This window comes from Pelodiscus sinensis, chromosome 1 (genome assembly GCF_052426305.1).
Source record: "Pelodiscus sinensis isolate ZL-2025 chromosome 1, ASM5242630v1, whole genome shotgun sequence".
In the NCBI taxonomy this organism is placed as follows: Eukaryota; Metazoa; Chordata; order Testudines; family Trionychidae; genus Pelodiscus; species Pelodiscus sinensis.
Window position 1 is genome coordinate 176,898,169 of NC_143052.1, and position 24,298 is coordinate 176,922,466.

The window sequence follows — 24,298 nt, forward strand, 5'->3', positions numbered from 1 at the left end:
CAGAAGCATAATCTAGTTTTTAATCAATACTCATATTCCCAATGGCTATGTATTTCAGTTCAGAACATTATAATTAAATATAATGACACACAGCAATTCTTTATGAATGAAACCACAACATAGTCTTTGAAGATGTATGTGCACTACAATATGTTTACTGTTAAGAAAAAATGTCTTGAGGAAAAAATGGAATAAAATCACATTGTCTTTTGCAAGCAGATCTAAGTTTCAGGAATCAGATTGGCAATATTTTATCAATTAAATATTTTACTGGGGAATTTCTTTGCAGTTTCAGAATGATGGTAAAACCAGATGAGTGGAATTAATTAGACACAACTTCATGGCAAACAGTATTATAACATTTCAGCATATAAAGAAATTTAAGAACAGACAAATATGAATTTTTCAAAAACTATGCTACCTTTATGCATACAAGCAGTCTCACTGATGTCTAGGGAGCCTACTGTTATGACTAAGGGGAGCAGGAGTCAACTCTAAACATAAAGGTATTTTGGTCTTATTTACTTTTTTACATACAGGTCATTCACAGATTAATATATTATTTCAAACTGGAGCAGCAACATTTACAAGTTAATACAGACTAACCACAGGTAGAATGGCAGACTATAACATTGCAATCAGAACTAGAATTGCTTTTCAAAAATAGTTAGATTCAGGAAATATTTTGCATTTCCAATAACATCACTTCACAGTACCAGATAAAACTACAATTTCTCCTATGAATGGGAAGAAAAAATCCTTATACTCTTATGTTAAAAAGTAAGGAAGAGAAAACTGCACAAAGGTGCTGTGAGGAGAAGGGCATCCTCGTTCTAATCCTCGGTGATTAGTAGTGTATCTCCACTGATGCTACTTTGCATAAGAATATCCTTTTGCCCTTGACTTTATCTCAGGCTAAAGTTAATGGGGCAACTACATCCTCCATTGGCTTAAACTGAGTTATACCAAGGATGAATTTTACTCCTTGTGAAGAAAAGCCTCAATGACTGTAGAAATAGATGGCTCTCCAATAAATGGCAGCAAAGAAAATTGTAATTGTAGGGAATAAACCCAAATCTTGGCAGAAATCCCTAAATACATTGCTTGGATTATACATAAATGCAAGGTCAAATGCCTATGCAAAATACAAAGAATGAACGTGGTTTTCACAATAACCCAGACCTACAGAATTTGAAAAGGGAGCTGTATATGTATTATTTTGAGGCAAGTTTGTATAAATAAGGAAACAAATTGTGTTATTTACTTTATTATTTAACATTGTGTTATTATTGACATGTAATTGATGCCTATCTACTACCTGCAATTGTCATACTGCAGTGTGGGATTTAGAGCAGAAGATGGAAAGATCAGAAGGTGATATTTTCTTCTCAAAAGCGTTTTTGGCTATAGTTTGCATGAGGACACAATGCAAAATAAATGCACAAAATAAATCCTGCAAAATCCATATTCACAAGGGTTTGCAGAGTTAGGCCTTAAAAGGTAATGTCTTGCATGTTCCACATAGGGCAAATTAGTCTATATTAATAGCAATATAATAGCTCTTCATTTATAGAACTTATGTAAGGACCAGTTTATACAAACATATGACCAACAGACTATACCGGAGCTCTCTAAGATTTAGAAAGTTAAATGCACAGAAGCCATACTTTACCATAATGATGCAAATGACATTCTTAGCAAGAACAGGCTTATGTCAAACAATAGTAATACATCAGAAGAACAGTACATTAGTATTTCTTTTGATATATAGTTGGATATATAAGGCATACAAACTATGATCACTTTAAAGAATTAGTTCATTCTTTAGGATAGACCGAGGAATAAGGTCAGACCTATGGAATAGGGGAACTATAGCAATGGCCCTGGAAAGCAGTAACTCTGAAAAGATTTTAGCAGTCATAATGGAAAAGGAGCTCAATACAGGGGAGGCTCTTTTACCTATGTATATAGCATTGGTGAGACTAGTGTTGGCATAATGCTTACAGTTCTGGCATCTACATTTTAAAAAGGATGTTGAAAAACTGGAGATAGTACCAAAAAAAGAGCCAAGCGAGTGTTGGAGTGTATGGAAAATGTCTGCCACTGTGAGACTTGAAGAGCTCAATCTATGTAGCTTGTCAAAAAGACTGAGTGGGAGATGTGCCATGGTACAGTGAATAAGTACCTTCAAATGGAGAAAATACTAGGTATTGAAGGTGGCGAGAAGCTGAAAACAGACAAATTCAAATTAAAAATAATTCGTTCTGTCTGCTTTGGTTGCCCTGACTCGGGACACCACAGCACTCGGCGCCATGGAGCTAGAGCTGTCCCTGGGCACTCTGGTGTTCATTTTAGATGTCTTGCTGCAAGCCTGGTAATAATTGCTGAAGGCTGCCTCACCGCATCTGCTGCAGCCCGATCCCCAGGCCCTCTTACAGACCCTCCTGGGGGACGAGGTAGAGCAGAAGCAGTGCCTGGATGCCAGCGTGCTCCAGAACTTCAGGATGAAGAAGGACACCTTCCTCGAGCTCTTGAGTGGCCCGCCCCTGCCCTGCAGTGACAGGACATGCACGAGGCCCGCCATTTCCCTCCAGAAGCGTGTGGCCATCGCCCTATGAAAGCTCTCCATGCCGGATAGCTACCAATCCGTGGGGAACCAGTTCAGCATGGGGAGATCCACTGTTGGAGCAGTGCTCATGCAGATATGGCGGTCTCCAGCCACTGTGCCTGGGGGGACGGGGCAAGGAGGGGATGGGCTACCCTAGGGAAAAGGGGGGGAGGTGGTGCAAGTCCCCTACCCAGGTGGGTTTGTTCTGTCCCAGCCACACTACAGACTGCCCGCAGTGGCCAGGATTGCAAGGGGGGGTTGCTCCTGGGGAGGGGGTGCGGGGCAGTGGCAGGGAAAGAGCGCTGTCAGCCACCCTGGCACCCCAGTGACTCTCAGTTTTGTGTGTCCCTCTGCAGGTGGTCAAGGCCATCAATAGAGTGCTGCTCCGCAGAGTCATCCGCCTCACTAATGTGGATGTGGTCATTGAAGGCTTTGGCACTGTGGGCTTCCCCAACTGGGGGGGAGGGGGGCGATCGATGGGACGCATATTCTCATTCATGCCCCAGACCACCAGGCCTTCCTGTACATAAACCAGAAGGGATACTTCTCAGTCATCCTGCAGGCTGTGTCTGACTACCGGGGCTGCTTCCTCAACATTAATGTGGGTTGGTCCAGCAAAGCACATGATGCGTGGGTGTACCGCAACTCCTCCGTGTGCCAGAGGCTGCACACTAGGACTTTCTTCCCTGACCGCCACATCAGGGTCAGGGACGTGGACATGCCTGTGCACCTGGTGGGGGATGCAGCCTAACCACTACAACCTTGGCTCATGAAGCTGTACATGGGACTCCTCAACCCCTCCCAACAGGCCTTTAATGCCAGGCTTAGCAGGGCCTGCATCGTAGTGGAGGGTGCCTTCGGCCGGATGAATGCCCAATTTAGATGCCTCCTCACCCACCTGGACCTCTCCGAGAGGAATATTCCGCACGTGGTGGTGGTGTGCTGTGTGCTGAACAATTTGTGCAAAAGGAATGGGGAGGCTTTCCTGCCAGCCTGGATGGCAGAGGCTGACCAGTTGGCTGGCCTATACGCACAGCCTCGCACAGCTGCCAGCTGGGAGGCCCAGCAGGGGGCTGTCGGTATCCAGGAGGCCCTGCGGGAGAGCTTCCAGATGGAGGAGGAGTGAAGTCTCCCTGGCGTGCCCCACTGGGACCTTGTGCCTTATTCCACCTTCACGTCCTTCCACTTTCCCCTCCCTAACCCCCCTTCCTGATGTAAAATAATCACACATGTGTTGCTAAAAACAAACTCTCTTTACTGAACATAACTGGGGTGTAGGGGAATGAGGGTGGGAGAGGGGAGGCGAGAGGGTGGGAGAGAGAAGGGGTAAACCTGGGAGGAGGGAGCTGGAAGAGGGAGGCAAGGGGAGGAAGGGAGAGGAGAAGCTCAGGGTTGGAGGTTTTGCTGGTCTACCTGTCTCCGAGCACTGTGGGAGCAGGGGCCTTGGCGTCCCCAGAGGGGAGCGGGGGGGGGGGGGGCAGAGGGGGAGGAAGAGTCAGGAGGGAGAGCAGGAGTGGGAGGAGGAGCAATGGATGGGGCAGCAGCAAGGGCTGGAGTGGCAGGAGGCACCAATCTCTGCACCAGGGTCTACGGGTGGTCACAGATGGCATGGCCTGGGCAAGCAGCTCCCACCAGCTCTCCCGCCACCGCTGCAGGTCTTCATGCACCCGGTGCTCCAGGATGCAGACCTGCCTTCACAGGAGCCCCAGGTGCTGCCCCTGGTAATCCTGGTTCTGGGAGGCTGTCCCGGGTGGGGTGGTGCACCCTGCACTCGCAGGTGCTTCAGCTGTGGAGAAACAAGAGAAGTGGTCAGTTATCCCTGGGGACACAGTGGGTGAAGACCAGCCCCTCTCTGCAAGGTGAGGACGGCAGGTCTCCGCACCATCAGAGCTGATGTGCTTGCACACAGGCCATGTTTGCATTGTCCTGCTATCCCCGGGACTGCACCTATTCCCCTGTGCTGTATATAGTGTGGGGGTGGGGAGGGGCAGAGAGATGTGCCCTGCCTCTGTGTAGAGGGGGCTTGTGGAGTGAGGAGAGCATCATGCAGTAGAGGAGGGCATCATGCAGTGTCCCTCCCCAGGGTCAGGAGCATGTCATGTGCCTTCATACACACATGTGTCTGGGTAACAGGCCAGGGCCCGTGTGGCAGCCAGCTGGGCCCACATGCCCAGGGTGGCACGGCACATGCACAGGTTGCTGTGTGCTCTGTGGTCAGCAAGACCCTCATGCACAGTCCCTGATCTCCCTCTCCACCTGCCCCTCCCTAGCCCTGCATAAGGGGACAGTGATGGCACTCACATGTAGAGGCCTCCCCGGTTTCGGATGTCACTAGGGACATGGGCACTGTGATGCCTCGGGGGTCCTGGGTGAATGCCATGCTCCCTCTGGGCTCCTGCAACTCCTGGCCATCCTCCTCCTCCTTCGTGCCCTGCTCAGGGCCTCTGCCCCAGGGTCGATGACCCCCTGGGGGGCATGGACCATCAGACCCCCCAGGATGCGGTCCAGGGCATCAAAATAGGAGCAGGGGTCTGGGTCAGCCCCTGGTTGGGAGCTGCCCCCCTGTGGCCCTGGCATAGGCCTGCTGCAACTCTTTAATTTTCATGCTCACCTGCTCCTGGGTGCGCGTGTGACCTTTGGTGGCCAGGCTGTCAGAAATCTGCCTGTAGATGGCTACATTCCTGCATCTAGTGTGGCGATCATGGACATTGGAGGCCTCCCGCCAAACCCCAATCAGGTCCATGATCTCCACACTAGACCAAGAAGGTGCCCACCTTTTGCGGCCCTTGGTAGGCTCCTGGGGAGCAGTGGGTTGCTGGCTCATGCTGGGCCAGGGGCAGCCACTGCTGGCTCTGGGCTGGCAGGCTTGCAGCTGGCACAGGCACTGTGGGCAGAGTCTACCCCTTTAAGGGCTCCGGGGCTGGGGCGGGGAGCAGAAGAGTTTTCCTGGTTTGGCCCAGAGTAGCCACCAGGGCACCCTGGGAATGGCTGGAGGCCCCCTACTTCGAAATAAGCATCTACACAGAGTTTATTTCGATTTCACTATTTCGAATTTGACGTTATTCCTCATGGAATGAGGTTTACCAAATTCAAAATAAGTGCTCCGCTATTTTGATTTAATTTCAAAATAGCGATTTGCCTGTGTAGACGCTAGAAAAGTTATTTCAAAATAACAGCTGTTTTTTCGAAATAACTTTGCTGTGTAGACACACCCAGATTATCCACTGAAACAGGCAACCAAGGAAGTGGTAGATTCCCCATCTCTTGCTGTCCTCACCTCAAGGCTGGATGTCTTTTTGGAAAAGATCCTTTAGCCCAAAAAATGTTATTAGGTTCAGTACAGAAGGTAATTGGGTGATATTTAGGCTATGTGACGGGGTGGCCACAGGTACTCCAACGGTTTTATTGGCCCGGCCTGTATCAAAACATTAACAATTTTTGCGTATCATGCCCCCAGTGTTAACGAACTGCCAGGGCTAGGGTACCCCGAGCGTCACTGGTTCCCATGCCACTGGTCACTGAACCCTTTGAGCGGGTGGGCATGGACCTGGTAGGACCCCTGGAAAGTACACGAAGTGGGCACCAGTATATATTGGTGGTAGTTGACTACGCAACACGTTACCCGGAGGCCGTGCCCTTGCGCAAGACCAACGCAACCACGATAGCAGACGAGCTAGTGAAAATGTTTGCATGGGTCGGCCTCTCTAAAGAGATCCTGACCGACCAGGGCCCGAACCTAGTATCCCGCCTAATGACAGAATTATGCAAGTGGTTACAGATCAAGAAGATCCGCACAGCGGCCTACCACCCCCAGACAGACGGACTGATTGAGCGTTTTAACCAAACCCTGAAGGCGATGTTACGAAAACTGGCGCAGAACGATCCGCGAGACTGGGATAAGTTACTGCCACCCCTGCTTTTTGCGGTACGAGAGGTACCCCAAGCCTCAGTGGGGTTCTCTCCGTTTGAACTGCTATATGGGAGGTGGCCACGGGGAATATTGGATCTGGTACGCAAAGGGTGGGAAGAACAAACCTCCACGGCGCTAGGCGCAGTTCAGTATGTGATTAAGTTGCGGAATAGAATGCAGACGGTAGGGCGGTGGGCCCACGAGAACCTACAGAGGGCACAAGAAACACAAGCCCGCCACTACAATGTGGGAACACGAACAAGAACCTTTAGCCCGGGCGACCCAGTGTTAGTGCTATTACCAGCCGGAGAGTCCAAACTATTGGCCAAGTGGCAAGGACCTTACCGGGTATTACGAAAGATCGGGGAGGTAGACTATGAAGTACAAGTGGGGGGCAAACGACTGGGACGAGCCAGATACTTATCAACGATAGACCTCACAAAAGGGTATTGGCAGATCCCGCTATCACCCACGGCGAAGGAAAAGACGGCGTTCGCTACTCCTTTTGGGCTGTTCCATTTCATCACCATGCCATTCGGGCTACACGGGGCCGCAGCCACATTCCAGCGACTGATGGATGAGATCTTGGAGGACCACCGGAACTACACAACAGCTTATATAGACGATATCGTCGTCTTCAGTGACTCATGGGAAGAACATGTAAGACAGCTGGAGGCAGTCTTACGGGCGCTCCAACGAGCAGGGCTCACGGCCAATCCGAAGAAGTGCCAGTTCGGAAAAAGGGAGGTGTCGTACTTAGGATATACGGTAGGGAATGGACAGTTAAAACCACTATTAGACAAAGTACGGGCGATCAGAGAATACCCGCGCCCTCATACAAAAAGACAAATCCGCCAGTTCCTAGGCCTGGCAGGGTACTACCGGCGGTTTATAAACCATTTTGCCTCACTGGCCACCCCCCTAACGGACCTTACAAAGAAGGACCAACCCCAGAAGATATCATGGACGCCCCAAGGGGTACAGGCATTCGAGACGTTACGTAAGTGCCTAATGTCGGGATCGGTGTTGCAGCCACCCGACTTCGAGAAACCGTTCCTGGTACAGACGGATGCATCGGAGGTGGGACGTGGGGCGGTGCTAGCACAGGAGGAAGGGGGTGTGGAATACCCGGTGGCATACCCGAGTAGGAAATTGTTTCCACGCGAAAGAAATTACGCCACAATAGAGAAGGAGGCGCTAGCTATTAAATGGGCAGTAGACTCTCTACGCTATTTTCTCATAGGTAACCCCTTCACATTGGTGACCGACCACGCACCCCTGAAATGGATGCAGAACATGAAAGATACCAACGTTCGAATACTCCGGTGGTATCTAAGTATGCAACCGTATTTTTTTGAAGTGACACATAAACCAGGTAAAGACAACCAGAATGCAGACTGCCTCTCCTGACTGCTGGGTAACGAGCAGGAGGAGGGAGTAAGCGCAGAGATAAGTGGGGAGATGTGTGACGGGGTGAAGCAACCCCGCCACTCACCAGCTGCGCAAGGCACGGGACAGGGCGAAGGGTCCGCGGCCGCAGCTCGAGCGGCACCAGAAATGCCGGGCGCCGGGGGAGAGGCGCGTCATCAGCGTGTGCCCGAGAGTGACGCTGACGTCATGGGCGTGCACTGACAGGGCCGGGAAGAAAACCCGGAAGTGGGGAGAGCCTGGGAACGATGGGGGGAGGGAGAATGGTATAAAGGGGGGGACGGGACATCAAGGAAGGGGGAGGACGTGAACGAGGACCCCGGAAGGAGAGGGAGTACGAGGCACGGGACGATAGGAGGGGAGGAGAAGAGAAACGCCGGGTTGTAACGCCGGCGGAGTGGAAGCAGCCCAGGGCGGGCCATGAACCCCGAGAGCAGGTGTGTTTTGGGTACACACACCCCTGCTACCGCCAAGAGTCATGCTCTTGGCGTTAGGGCCCTGGGTTGGGGTCCAGAGAGAGGGTGGGCCCAGACCCCCCACTCCGCCCCACAAAGGGCTGTGAACTTGAGCCGGTCCCGCTCCCACCTCAAGGAGCCCGGGGTGAAGGGGGGAGATGGTGGGTTGATTCGTGACAGGCTATGTCTACTCTGCAGTGCTATTTCAGGATGCTGGAGTATCCCGAAATAGCTATCCCGCATCGTCACAGCATGCCCATTATTTCAAAATATAACAGTCTCACTAGTCTGATGTCCCTGTAAACCTCATTCCACAAGGAGTAAGGGACATTTCGGAAGAGTGATTTATTTTGAAATTTGACTCTGTGTAGACAATGCCAACGTACAAAATAAGCTATTTTGAATTAAGATCGAAATAAGATATGCAATTTGCGTAGCTCAATTCGTATATCTTATTTCAAGCTACAGTGCAGTGGAGCTGCACCCTCAATGGCCTGTAAGACACAGGATGTCAGACTAAACGATCTAATAATCCTTTCTAATGATCTCTAATCTGTTAGTCTAAGAATCTATGTTATGGATATTTGATCTAATCTGTGTTCTATGGGATTGTTTTTTCAGAGAGTTTGCTCTCTCATTGGAACCCCTGAAGGAACTGTTGCAGTTTAAGTGAGGGAACAGAAGCTTTTTTCTACTATAAAAAGCAAACACAACTAGCCATTTCTATTTGTCCATATCTTCTTTTAAACTGAAGACTGCAAATACACAATTGTAATAGTAGCTTGGCTTGTTACTGAGCAATCTGAATCTGAATAACTTCCCTGGTGTCAGAAAATATGCCTACAGCGTGATCAGAGTTCTGTCACTGTTGTCTGTCTTGTTGTTCCACAAACAGTAATAAATATATATTCATGCCCTAGTTTGTATGGGTAAGCAGCAGGGTTTGAATCTAGGACATGCAACCCTACATCACAGATCTTCATCAGGTGAATTAAAGAAGTAACTCAGTGACAGTAGTATACTGTTATTTTTCTAGTGAATCAGCTGCTAGAGAAAGATACTACATGTGGTTTCAATAGGTGATGTTCATCTAATTCTATGCACAATTATCTGCACTTGAACTCTGGACCACCTTTGTTCACTCTTCTAGTAGCTAGACCACATTGCCTCCTCTAGTTAATGCTCTAGAGAAGATAGAATTTTCACTGAACCGTGAACCCTACTTGGCACAAGAAACATCCCTGGATGTTCCACAAAATGTGTCACAAAATGAACTCCCGTTGTCTGCTCAGATCATGTCAATATAATTCCCTCCTTATGGCTGTGATTTATAGGTTCTCTTTTTTAGCCTTGTTTCTAGAAAGGAGGCTCCTTTTTTTCCTGTATTTCATATGCTTAAGCTATTATTCATGTATTTTTGTCTTTGATGCTAGGAAATTTTCTATGGTGGGGGTGAAGGAAGGGGCAGGTACAACTTCCTTACAGTTTGTCATTTTTAACCTAAATGAGGGCCAGATCCTGCATTCCTTATGGAACAACATATTTTCTATTTATTTATATTAGAGCTATTAACAGACCTGCATTGAGGCCTGAGATTAGTGCAGGACAGGATTAACATGTTCATTATTTTAATGTGTTAATTGCAGGTGTTAATGCTGCACTGGCCCCTTGGAGTGCCGCTCCTGCACTTCAAAGGGGCAGCACAAGCAGAGCTGGGGATCAACTGGAGTCCCCAGCTGATCCCCAGCTCCTAATGCGCTGCCCCTTTAAAGCACCAAAACGGCACTTCAAAGGGGCAGCGTACGCTGAGCTGGGGATCAACTGGAATATCCAGCTGGTCCCCAGATCCGTGTCGCAAAGCCCCTTTGAAGTACTGCTCTGGAGCATCAAAGGCACTTTCCTATAGGGGAGCCAGAGATCATCTGGAGTCACCAGCTGATCCCAGGTTCCTACTGCACTGCCCCTTGGAAATGCCACCTCGGCGCTTCTAAGGGGCAGCTCTGCATGGAGCCCTGGGTCAGTTGGGGAGTCCAGCTGATGCCATAATCCATGCAGCACTGCCCTGTTGAAATGCTACCACTGCATTTCCAAGGAGAGGTGCACGCGATTAATTACGATCAAATTTTTAATTGCGTGATTAATCGTGATTACATTTTTAATTGCTTTACAGCCCTAATTTATGAGAGTTTCTAAATCAATCACAAGTATAGGTTGAGGCCATTGTCAGTAATTGTCTTAATAAAATTGTGCATTTCATTTGGAGGCATAAACAGTGGACCAGAATTAAATGTGGCTGATGAGATTACTTGCTGAAAGAGTGTTTGTTCTAGCATGCATAGGCTGAAACATTGAGTAAAGTAATAGGTCTATCTAATATTGACTTTTCCTCTATATTGTTTGAGACTTTCTGCTTTCATCTGCATTTGTGTTGTGCAGTAGTTACTCCAATGAAAACAGTGTACATAAGCCCTGTTATTTAAAAATTAACTTGAGAGCTGATCTTTAGTGATGGACACTATTTTTAATAATATTGCCATGTTTCCTGCCCTAAGAGTAGGCTAGATATACTCATGATGCAAAGCAACAGGCAGATCCAGCCTCTTAAAGGGCATGTCTACACAGCAATTTTATTTCAGAATAACTGACATTATTTTAAAATAACAAAATGTACATCTATACTCCAAGCCATTATTTCAAAATAATAGTGTGCTGGAAGATTTCTTACTCCAACTCCTGTAACCCTATTGCATGAGGAGTAAGGGAAGCTGAAGGAAGAGTGTTCTTCCTTCAACGTCCTGTTGTGTAGACAGCACCAAAAGCCGAAATAAGCTATTTCAACTTCAGCTGCGCAATTGACATAGATCAAGTCGCGTATCTTAATTTGACTTTCGCCCTGCTGTGTAGACATACCCAAGGTTCCCCAATGCCTGGGAAAATCCCTAGCTGGTGTATGGCTGTGGTAGCTCTGTGCCGCTTAGACCTAATCTGAACAATCAGACGGCACAAGTGATGGATCAGCTGTGTATACTATGGATACTATGGTTGCTAATGCAGGTAACTCTGAATGAATGATAGTAATGGGTGGAGAAAATGATGACAATGTCCCATTGCCATAGGGCCTAAAAGTTTTTCAACAATTTTAAGTTTAGTAGTGTTAGGTTTCCAGTATTACTGATATACTATGGTGCCATATGACCACTTTGTACATATTTGCCTCTGGCATTATCTAGTAATCATATTAAGGCCAGACAGTGCCATTATGGTCATTTAGTCTTTCTGCACAACCATAGACTCCACCAATTTATCTAAAAATCCCTATTCAACTCCAATAAATTCTAGACACCATCTTTTCAAAAGCCATCCAATCTTGATTTTAAAATGAGGATCCATGACATCCTTTTATATCTTGTTCCACCGGTTAATTACCCTCACTCAACAAATTGCACCTTCATTTTCTCCAGGTTCGATATCCAGGCATTGACTCTTGTTATATCTTTGATAGGTTAGAGTTCTTTATGATCTTTTCCCCCTGTAGGTATATATTTATTTTAACAGGCAGTTTTATTTACACCCACACAAGCAGTGTTTTGCTCCACTTATTATAATAAAAAGAATAGATTAACGGCATTGCTGAGTTACGCTTCAGAAATACATACTTTGCCAACATCCTGAAGAACAATCATTTGGCTACAGTATAGGACTCTATTATTCAGTCTGGAGTTATAATCAGTGGCAATTTTAAAAAGGATCAGAGGGTGGGTGGGAGGAGAGTAAAATCAGTTTAATGTTAAACATTCAGGTCCTGAATTTCTGGAAAATAAAGGCAGATTATTATTTCTTGGTGTTGTAAGCATGGAAGGCGGTAGTGATATTGAGCCAGCAGGAGATTCAAGGCTGCATATTATTTCATCTACCATAAAGGTTATGACACACCAGCTAGAATCAACATAGAGTCAAACTGCAAATTTGATTACAGAGCTGAAAATAATTAAGCAATAATGATGGAGACAAAGGGCATTTCCTGGGGCTTAATGACCAGCTGAGAGGAGCTGAGGTCATTGATGCTACTATCAGCTAAACATCAGAAAGAAATATGCTACTTTGTTTTCCCTGTCCACTGCATGGACCATATTCCATACCATTCTGCGTAGTCAGATTTCCTTAGTTATCAGTGGATGCACTCTGGTGTATTGCAGGCCCCAGATTGTGGTAAAGCCACTACAGCCCAGACAATAAAAAAAGATTTTCTTGCCAAAGTTGCTACTGAACTGAAGTGTATAGGTTAGATCTGTTAACCCTACAAAACCTTCCTGGGAAGTTCCTGCTGCCCAGCATGGGAGATTTACAGGAAACTGCTTCACCTCAAGGATGTGGGATGTTGTACAAAGTGAATCAGCCCTTTCAGAGAGAGAAAAATCAGGTAAGAGACAAAGTGAGTCATTCTCTTCATCTGGAAGGAGGTTCCCAGCAGCAACTCCCTTGCATGGCTCCTTTATCAAGACCTGCCACAAGGAGACCAGTTGTGAGTGTTTTCCTCACCCCCACCTAAGCTGAATTTCTAATGAATGTAGTTGTGCAACTGAAGGTCAGCACTGTTAGCCCTACGTAGAAAGGAATGGATACCAAGAGAGCCTGAAACACTGGGTTTGGAGTTCCTCACTCCAGAAGGTTCCTCTCAACTCCACCAAACACTAATCTACTGTTTTGGAGAGAGGATGTCACTGAAAGGTGATAGATTTTCCATCCAACCGCCAGACCTTATCAGCGCCAAGAGGGAGCCAAATTTTTACTTACTCTAAGGCAGTGGTCACCAACCAGTAGATCGGGATCTACTGGTAGATCATGGAACCTTTGACAGGTGATCGTGAGAGGTTTGGTTGGGAGGCTCAGGTGCTGGCACTTCATCTGCCCCTCTCAGCACAGACATGTTGCTCCTGCCCTCTGCCTTGGAGGTGCCCCTCACCCCTGGGAACCTCCTGCTTGCTGTGCAGGGCACAGAAAGAAGAAGGGGGGGATGCTCATGTCAGGGTGGTACCTCATCTCCACAGAGCAGAGGGGGGCAGGGATGGAGGGAGTTTGCTGGCTGCTTTTGAGTGGTGCAGGGCCAGGGTAGGGGTGAGCTTGCCTTAGTCCTCTGCACCCCCACCCAGAAGCCCAGCTGGAGCCTACATTCTGAACCCCAGCTCCAGTTCTGAACCTCTCCTGCACCCCAAATCCTTGCCCCAAGCCTGATACAAATGAGTGAGAATGGGGAGGGAGGATGGAGTGAGCAGGGGCAGGGCCTCAGAGAAGGGGAAGGAAGGAGGCGGGGCAAGGGTGTTTGGGTTTGAGGTCGATCCTGGATTGCACTTAAATTTAAAAAGTGACCTTATGCTTAAAAAGGGTGAAGACCACTGGTCTAAGGCTATATCTACACTACTGCAGTAGTCAGCCTATGCTACATAACTCCAGTATGTGAATAATGTAGCTGGAGTCGACATACCTTATGTTGAGCTACTGCAGGGTTTATACCATGGGGGGTTGATGGGAGAGTTTTGATTTCTCTTACTCTTCTCAAGAAGAGAGGGATTGACTGCAGATCAATTTGCAGGTGATTTGGTGGGTCTTAACTAGACCCACTAAATCAACCACCAGTGGATAGATTTTGAAGCATGGGCACCAGCTTTTAGCTTCCCCTTGCCCTTCTGATGCAGAGGCAACAAGGAGGGGAGTGTTGGTGCGTGTAGTCGATAAGATTAGCCAATAAGCCCAGGCTTATCAGTTAATAATGTAGTCAACTACATGTTCACATCCCATGTCCCTACTAGCACTGAGCTGTCCGTAGTGCTGCAGTTCCCTTTGGCCAGCTAAGAGGGCCATCTGCAGTCCTCTGTCTCCAGCAAGGAACTGCCTGTGTCTACCTCTGCAACTCCTTTCTATAGATCCCTTCTGTGCCCTGATTGGCTGCTTCTTCTGCAGTTACTCTAACCTGCTTGGAGACGTCTCCACTGCACTTTTCCTAGGAATAGTGTGTCAGGACCCTAAGCCTCCAATAGGGGCCTCTGGGCCTAGTCCAAACCATCACACTGCCATACAATGAGGCAGATAGCTCTCTGTGCAGCCCCCATTCTACACCACCACAATGGATCATAAGGCCTTAGCACAAACCTTGGGCACCAAAAGGGATTTCACCCAATATGCCCAGTATTACACACAAGACTACTTACAAGCAACATTAAGATGGCAAAGTCAAGCTCTCAAAACTTTGGGGATACATCTATACTGCACATTGTTGTGCAAGAAGATATGCAAATGAGGTGTGGGGACAAATATCGCCGTGCCTCATTTGCATACCTAATGAGCAGCCATTTTTGCAGAAGGGGGTTTTGCTCAAGAAGTAGCAGTCTACACTGCTCCTTCTTGTGCAAAAAACCCCTCTTGTGCAGGAGCTGTTCTGCCACTTATTTTCAGGAAGAACAGCTTCTGTGCAAGGATTTTTTTATGCAAGAAGAAGCAATGTAGACAGCTCCTTCTTGCACAAAAGCCCCTTCCACAAAAATGGTGGCTCATTAGGTATGCAAATGAGGCATGGTGATGGTCAGCCGCTCACCTCATTTGCATATCTTCTTGTGCAACAATGCGCAATTTAGACATAGCCTCAATGAGTTAAAGCAGTCTGTGCACACCTGATTCAGTCCTCTTTTGTGAATGAATTATGACAGTCTTTAATGATATAATCACATAGGCTATGTCTAGACTGCAAGCCTCTTTCGAAAGAGGCTCTTTCGAAAGATACTTTCGAAAGAGCCACTTTCGAAAGAGGCTCTTTCGAAAGAAAGCGTCTAGACTGCACACGGAACTTTCGAAAGAGCAAGCCGCTTTTTCGAAAGAAAGCACCCAGTGAGTCTGGATGCTCTCTTTCGAAGAAGCCCTATTTACATTCAAGAATGCCTTCTTTCGAAAGAAGCACTTTTGAAAGAAGGCGTTCTTCCTCGTGAAATGAGGTTTACCGCCGTCGAAAGAAAAGCCGTGTTCTTTCGATTTAATTTCGAAAGAACGCGGCTGCAGTCTAGACGCAAGTGAAGTTTTTTCGGAAAAAGGCTACTTTTCCCGAAAAAAACCCTGAGTCTGGACACAGCCATACTGTTTTTCCACTGGAACCACTGCCTCATTCAGTGTGCATAATGGGCATGTTCTAGAGATGAATTGGGGCCTTTCGCATTGTCAGAGCTGTGCGGTTCAGCCTGCATCTAAATGAGGCCTAGCATTTTCCCATTTGCTTTGCAGTTGTGTCTTGTTAAAACAAGAGCAGTCACTAGATCACAAGTCAGTACCGACTTTTCTCCGGAGGGAAGAGTTAGTTAGTAAATTATAAACTAAACCTACTTGCCTAAGAAAGCAAACCAAATATTTTAAGAAAAATACTGGGACTGGTTTTCTGCTTGACTTCAGATGCACAATGGCTCCCTGTCAATACTGATTCTGTGGGACTGTAGTTGATTTGTAAGATGGTGGTGAGCTGATTGTGTGATGGGATGAATTCTAGATGTGGAATTTGTGGGGAAGAAGAAAGTTTAGTAATGTGGATCTTTGTTTGCTTGGAAGCCTTTTCAAAATTATTTCCCTCCCCTTTGGGAAATGTCACAGGGTCCCCCCATTTTTCACTATTTCACAGAGTCAGGCTGAGTCAGGCCTGGTCTATACTTAAAATGTTACTACGGCAGTTAGAGGTAGTGACTTTTAGTTGACATAATTATTTAGGGGAAAAAAAACATATTATATTGTGTGGCAGACAGCTGGCTAAGCCAGAGCTCTGCCACTACAGCCTGGCTGAGAAGGCCAATTGCAGACAGCTCAGCAAGCCCAGATCTGATGGGCTAATGGAAGCAGCTGTGGGCCTCGTTAGGCAGAGGGCTATATGAGGCAGCCAGAGGGGAAGTGAAAAGGAAGGAGCAACGAGCCAGGGTGTGGCTGAGCATGCTCCCCCAGGTAGAAGGAGAGGCTGGCTGAGTTTGCTGTAATCCAAAACTCTGTAAATAGAAAGTGGTGGGACACTTACAATAAAAAGGGTCTGCACCAGAAAGGGTTTCTGGATGGTTTGTCGACAAAGAAGGTGTCCCAGGGTGAGGGGCTTGAGCGAGGACCTTGGTACAATTGGTACTTTCCAGTTATGACAGCACAAGTCACTTTGCTTAAGTGGAATAAACTAATTGGTGGATCAGCTTCTCTACTGGGGGTAGTGGGATTGGGCAATAGAGTTAAAGCAGCAAAACTTGAGTGTAGACATGGCCTCCATGAAAGTTAAAAAAGCATGTGTGGGGTTCGGAGTAGGATGGTGGGGAAAATTGAAAGGAAGAGAACTACTAGTGAAGACGAGATGGTTAATGGGATGGGCACCTGAAAAAGGAACTCAGAAATTAGATGTAGCTTGTGGCATGGGTATATATTTTGGCCAGAGCCACAAAATGTAATGAAAATCATGCGCTTAAGATGTGCAATTTATTTGCTATCCAGACAGGTTTTTTTCTCCCTGTTTTTAATATGCTTTGAAATATTCTGGCTTGGAGATTTGTGAATTAAAGGGTGAAATTAAATAGCATTAATAAAAAAGAAATAGTCTACCCCTCCTCTGGTTAAGGTCAGTGACAAAACTCCCACCAACTGGAAGAAGAACTGGCCTGCACCCATGATCCTTCTGTATAGGCTGTAATGTGAAATCACGCTTAAGCTATTCCACAGACTCAATGAGCCGAAGTCATCTATGGTGTAGCTCTGCTGGAGTCAATGAGTCACAGAAGGGATGGATTTGGCGCATTCTCTGGAAAACAAAACTGTTAGGGCAGGCTGACCTTATATGCAACAAGAATGTAAATAACGTGATTTTTTTAAAATTACTAAATGCCTTAATAATCTTATTCCTAGTACCAAGGGATTTTTTAAGCAAAGTTCAGACTCTCTACATTGAACAGTTACATGCCAGAATAGATATTTTGATATCTCTTTAGTAAAACAACAATGGAATGGTTCATCCATCTGAATCTAAAAAGGGTTTTGAAAGCTTGTTGTACAAATGATGTAGCAGGTATCTCTTTGCCTAAGACTAAAATGCAGCCCTGAGGCAAAACATGGCTGCTATTAACAGCACACTGCGATACTAGACAAGGGCTTGGAGCACAAAATAAAGAATAATGCCATATTAATTTGAAACTGCTGGGGTAGTATAAGCAGGCAAAATACACAAATTGCCCACAGTGGAATTTAGCCAGAAGAGAGGCTAATACCCATAACTCTTGTCAAAAGCATCATGGGATTATAGCGAATGGTCAGTTTCATGCCTCATCCATAAAAGCTATTCCAACCACACAGAGCTTTTTTAATACCACATGGGGAACTTGGCTCAATAGCAGTACAGAGAGAAGACTGAAAGGACTTAAATGGATCACTGTAACCACTCCTTGTACTTCTTAGATTTTCCTTAGGAGTCTTCCATCCCAGTGTTGCTACCCCAGCCTCACTTAGCCTATCAGCTCTCACAAGCTGACATCTTGAGGCGGTTTTGCTGCAGTTCATGCAAAATACAGAGGCTAATGAAACAAACATCCTTTTTCTCTCTCATCTCTAGCTCTCATTTCCTGGTGGTGAATTTGCCAATATTGAGGGCTTCACTGGGATTTAATAGGTACACAGGCTGTATTCTGGTCCTTTACCAAAGGGGAAATTTACCTTCAGAAAAAGAATCTGTCATCCATCAGTGGTGGCAACATATTGACAAAAAGTGCAGAACTGATCATTTCCCCTCACCATGTAAACACACAAGTGAACACATCTGGATACTGTATTAGCATGTATGCAAGCCCATAGGAACCCTTAACAACTAATATTCACTAAAAGAATGATCAATGTTTCATACACTAACGCTCATCTCTACAGTCAAATTTACTGACAGGTTTTTCTCCATTTAATACAACTATTTTGAATCACCATTCCCAAGCAATCCAAATGGAATGAAGTTTTGAGCCTACATTTTAGCAGGAGTCTGCTGGATGACCTGTCCAAGTTTCTTTTCTGCATTTATATTTTCCAGGCACAGATGAATATGTGGTATTATATATTGTGTTGTTCTGTTCAGACTGGGGTTGGCATGAACTATTTTAAATAGTTTAATTGTAACTGCTTCTGTAGAGAGAAGAAGCTGAAATACAAAATTCTAAACAGTTTCCCAATGAGGAGCACTACATGCTTTCTGAATGTGTAGTGTACAACATTCCTTCAAGTTCCAGTTCCTCCCCTCCAAGCACACCTGGGCAAACAGCATCCTCTCCTCCTGTCAGCCAGTTAGTCCATAACAGGGGCTACCTAGCCACTAAGCAGTCTACTAAGGTAGTCTGCATGCCATACCAACAACTGCAAGAAAGGGAAGATTTGCCTAAGAACCATGTGACAGTTTGAAATGTCCTTGTGCCTGTCAGGCTGCAGTGGAGAAAATGTCGCCTCACAGACAAAAGGAAAGAAAAATGCCACCCAAGCAGGTGAAAGTAAAAGCTTTACAATTCATGTCTTCCAGGTATAGAATGAAGAGTTATGCACTTCTCTTCAGGCATTTTCCCCCCATCTTGTTTATGCACTTCTAACTGACCTGATTATGTCAATGTCCTCTGATATTCTTTACAATAATTTCAGTTCATTGCAGTGACACTCCTGATGAGGGCAACGTTGAACTTAACAGGAGGGTTGCTCAGATTCCTGGATGAGGTTTCTGTTACTGTGCCACTGTGAGTTTTATGGATCAGGATTTGCTACCCTACAAGGAAAAAAATGCCAATGCACTCAGGATCTGGAAACATACTATGCTATGCCCACGAACAGGAGGAAGAAAAGGCAGGCTCAACATGGTATTAACAAATCATTCACCCAAAGGCTTCTTTGCATTCTTATTTTCTTCTCCCTCCTCAGGAGAAAGTTTACATTAAATATATGAGTGATAGAAACTGAATGTGTGTTTCTTATTCTTATTGTTATGCAACAACATAATTGTAAATTACAACATCTTGAAATATATAATTGTTATGTCTATCAATTAAGAAGCACTTTTCTAAAGACTTATATATGATTAATTAGTACTTAGAATGATTTTCTTCTATAGATTGTAAAATGCTTTACTAAAGAAGATAAACCCCAAATTTCATAAAAGAGAAGCTGAGATCCATCACATCTAGGACACAACTGACAATGGAATCCAGTTTCTTTATTCTTAATATTGGACCACACTATCTCCTCTGATTTTCAAACATTCACATCAATTTACTTAAATTCACAGAAATTATAAAATGTATTTCTCCCTTAAATTTTCCCTTTTGCTTATTTTCTTTAAGGCATACATTATTCTGGGCAACTATTTATTTAAATAACATAGTTTAAATGCAGTGCAATCCTTTATAAAGGGGTAACTATCTAGAGAGATTTTATAAATTAACTGTAGTAAGTCTCCAACAGGGGCAAGTTTAAATCTGCCTTTTGAAGAGAGTGTCTTGAGACTACAAAGAAAACTAGAAAATGAAGACGAATATTTTGTCAGATTTAACCTTTGTGGAATATGAAAAGATGCTGAGGACACGTAGAGCCTGTTAAGTGCCACTGGAACACAGGTATGCAGCAGCTCTGACAACCATCAGGCCAGCAACAAAAAACTATGGTTGAGCTTTTTAAAGCAGTACAAATCCTTGCAAAACATCAACATACTCCAAACATAGCGGGTGTCTAATAAACTTGCCATTTACTGCCATAACTCTTTAAGATCAGTTGCAAACTCTCCATACTAAGTTTGGGAGTATGTCCTTTAGCACTGTATTTCTCCAAGCTAACAAAGAAAGAGGCATATTGGAAGCTTTTTCAGGTTCTCTACACTGCACCTGGAGCTTGAAATAAGCTACACAATTTGATCTCTGCAAATTGCATAGTTTATTTCAAGTTAATTTCAAAATAGCTTATTTCAAAATTTGGCTCTGTCTACACAGCACTTATTTTGAAATAAATTGCTATTCTGAAACATCCCTTACTCCTCGTGGAATGAAGTTTACAGGGACATTGGAACAGTAAGGCATGCTCAAAGTACGCGGAATAGCTATTTTGGGATACCTCTGGTATCCCAAAATAATGGTGCAGTGTAGACGTAGCCTATAACAGTAATATACAAGATCCTGTTTCTATTCTGAAAAAGAAAAATTTGCAGTGTCCCTCATAGCATCTAGATTGAGGTATGTCAGAGGAAAATAACATCTTTGGATGAAAGATGTTGTGCACTTTTCTGTATTTCAAGCAGCAAATACCACGTTGGCCTGAATGACTGAGGAAACAAAAGCTATTTTGTAAAAAGGAATCCTAATATAGGCCTGTTTCATCTCATTCAGAACTTCCATTCAGTAATTTCTTAATTTATAGCCAAGATACTTAAAAAAAACTATTCAGAGCACACAGGCTCCAATTAATGTATTCTTAAAAAGAAGATAAACTATGTTCTTTCAGCTTCATGTGTTTTAGCAAGAATCATGAGAAGTAACATTTTCTTTAGCTATATTTTATTAGTGGTGATGCATGAGGCAAGAGCACAGTTTGATCTTCATATTCTGTAAAAGTCCCATTGCTGGGAGTAAGGAATACCTTACTTAGACCAATAAGGAAAGAAATAGTGACCTGCGAGTGAGAAATACTGAATTTCTATGCCTCACCAATTTCTCACATTTATACAGTAGTGTAATTTATCCAGCAGAGAGTAAGATATGTTATCCATTACTGACAAAAAAATGCCACTTCCTGTGAGGGGTCCGGGAAAGAGGGTTATCTCAAGCCTTAGCCTATGTAATAAATTGTTAGTACATTATCACAAGAGCACTCATAATGTACTCTGTACTGCCCAGCTAGAAAAAACAATGCAATCCTGCCCCGACACTATATACCTGTCACAAGGTTGTGAGGAGCAACTAGTGCTGGTAGAGCATTCTCCAAGTTTAAGGGGAGTTTAAGAGGTAGAGCAAGAGATCCTGCTGCTGAACAGGCTACCAGGTAAGAATACTAGCTTTTGGTGTAAGTCAGTTTGCTCAACTGTTTGAATTTTGAATTTTGATTCTGATTTCAGGTGACTTCAGTTTCAGTTACTGTGGCAATTGGGACTGAGTGCCTGACCTTTGTTCCCTTGATTGCCTTTGATCAGCCTTCCCCTGTGTGACTCATGAGGGGGTAGGCCTGACCTACGTGAGCAGGCTTTAAAAGCCAGTGGCAGCGGGACCAGGGTAGCGAAGCAGACAGAGGAGTTTAAGAGGGCGTTTGACAGAGGGAGGCCTACAATGGTCAGGAAGACCCACAACACCTGTGCCAGCACTGCTTCTGTCTCCTCCTACTGAATTCCGAGCCAACTGTTCCCCACCTCCACCAAACAGGAGCTACCCCAAGTAAGCCCCCTCCCACCTCACACTCAAACCTCCAGCCCAGCCTTGAGTGCCCTCCTGCATTCTGAATCCCTAATTCCCTCCCAAATTCTGCACCCCAACCCTGACCCCACTCTACCAACCTAGTTCCTATCTAGACCCCACACCCTAAGTCCTCCCTGCACCCTAACTCCCACGTAGACCCCGCACCTCTAGCCCAGCCTCCTGCCCTGAGCCCGATCCCACACTCCAAACCCCACCTGTGCCCCAAATAACTCATCTCCAGCCCTACCCCATCCCTCATCCCACCCCTGCCACATGTCCATGTGCAGAATGAATTTTTTCTATGTGTACCAATATGGAGATGATGTGCAACAAAATTCATTTCACATATGGACATAAAAAATTAAAGGGAAAATGGGTTAGTATGATTTGGTCCATTAGATACTCCCTTTGATTTAAGCTGCAACTTAAATGCTCAACACTTTTGCAGATCAAACTCCAAGATCTGAAGTCAGGCACCCCAAAAATGAGACACGCACAATTAACAACCAGTTTACTGAATGTCACTTGCCTAGCATCACATATGAAGTCTATGGCAGAGTTAGGGACAGAATAAAGTTCTCCAGGGCAGCCTTCTACTGACTTACACTGGCTGAAGATTTGGTCCAAGATCTCCATTCAATAGTTGTTTGGCATTGCCACAGGTTAGGGTATAGGAGAGTACTGAATGCTGTCATCTCAGCTTGCCTGCACCTCATCACAGACTAGTTCATAAGTTTGGGGTAAAATCCCCTTCAGGAGTCCTGATCTTCCTTCTCGAGAGCAGATCTTTGATGTTGTGGGAGGGTTTGGGGAGAACCTGGACCCACCCACTACTCCAGGATCTAGCCTAGGGGCCCTAAGGCAATGGCAATAGGCAGGGTTACTGCCTCTCAATCTGGTAGCTTCTCCCTGGGCCAATTCCCCAAATAATCCCCCCCTCCCCCAGCACTTTTCCTTTGGTACTTTCTCATCAGTTCTCTTCTACACCAGACTCCCTCCTTCCTGTTCTTCACTCTTTTCCTTCCCCCATCTTAGCCTTTTAAAGCAACACCATAGGCCTTAAATGGTTGCAGGTGTCTAATCAGCCTGTGGCTTCTAGCAAGCTCTAATTGACCTGCCAGCCTGATTATGCTGTACTTTGGCTTGGCTTTTTTTTTACTCAGGGAAGATAAATCTGTTCACCAAAGCCCCAGAATGCCTTTTCTCCTTTAGTGTGCAGCAGACAGCTGGTCTGGGTCTGTTACAGTATTTATTGAGAGATGATTTTTCCAGGTCACTGTATGTTTTCCATCTTCCTATTTGAATTTCCAGTCCAATTAAAAAAAAACTTTCAAAAGATGATAAAATACTTTGCCAGGCAGAAAAGACATTTCTGCTTGAATCACACTATTCATTTGGATATGGAGGATAGAGGAGAGTTTTCTTTCACCAAACAAGAGTACTTCTATTCGTCAGGCTCCTTAGGTGATATAAAAGAGCCACAACAAGACACATTGGATCAGCATAGAAGAGTATACATTATATTTTTCATGTTTCATAAGAACTTTAGTGAATATACAGGGTTATGGTGGAGAAATATTGAGAGTCAATGCTGTGTAAAGGCTTTTATTATCATGATAGGAAAGACCGAGCCTGCTACTGCTTTTTGAAGGGTAGTCCCATTCTACAGAGCTAGCTCAACCTGAGGCTGCACTTCTGACAATATAGCCCAGTATGGAATAGCATAGGCACTCTTTCTTTGTTTATATCCTTTTTCCTGCTAGTCACCAGTAGCATGATTCTCTCTACATCAGTTAAATCCACTTTAAGTCCAAATTGTTCGGGAGGGGGAGACACAAATATAAGAGCACCACAAAGGAACATCTGGACAATTAAATTACACATTAGGGCAAAACATAGCTGCAGTATTCAGATTCTCACGATTCTTTATTAACAGCAATTAGAGCTCTACAAAAATATATCAAAAAGAAAATGTCAAGTTTTCCAGTGCCTCAGTGGAAAAAAAAACAAAACTATGACATACATAAATCATGTTTCAATATAATGTTTTTCTCATTTCTTAGCATCACATCTTGGGAAAGTATTCTCATTCTTGAGGGCACCTTACCGAGAGTTAGATGGAAGAGCATGTCAGGTATGGATGGCCTGATTGAGCTTGTTAGCCAATATCCATGGTCATAGCAACTACATAGGGATTAGAAAACTAGTTCAAAAAAATTATCACTCAAGCTCAGAATTTTCACTCCTTTGAAGGATTAAACTTGAACCAAACCCAAATATTGAGATAAACAGTTTTCCCTTCCAGTTTCTGAAGAGACAAGTATGATAAGTTATGACACAGGCTGTGTTTCTTACCATGTCTGGAAGTGGAAACGTCAGCATTCTTTCTTAAAAGCCATTTTCCAGTGAGATTTCAGACCCCATTTTCAAGCAGTGGCAGTCAGATCAATGG

The 24,298-nt window shown here is 45.0% G+C and overlaps 1 long non-coding RNA gene across 1 annotated transcript; it reads right to left on the bottom strand.

Annotated features, from left to right (window-relative positions):
• Nucleotides 1-24,298, bottom strand: LOC149525673 (uncharacterized). Its single transcript, XR_016347904.1, has 2 exons — nt 24,202-24,298; nt 1-4,394 (listed from the first exon to the last, which is right to left on the bottom strand). It is a non-coding gene; the product is annotated as an uncharacterized LOC149525673 (long non-coding RNA).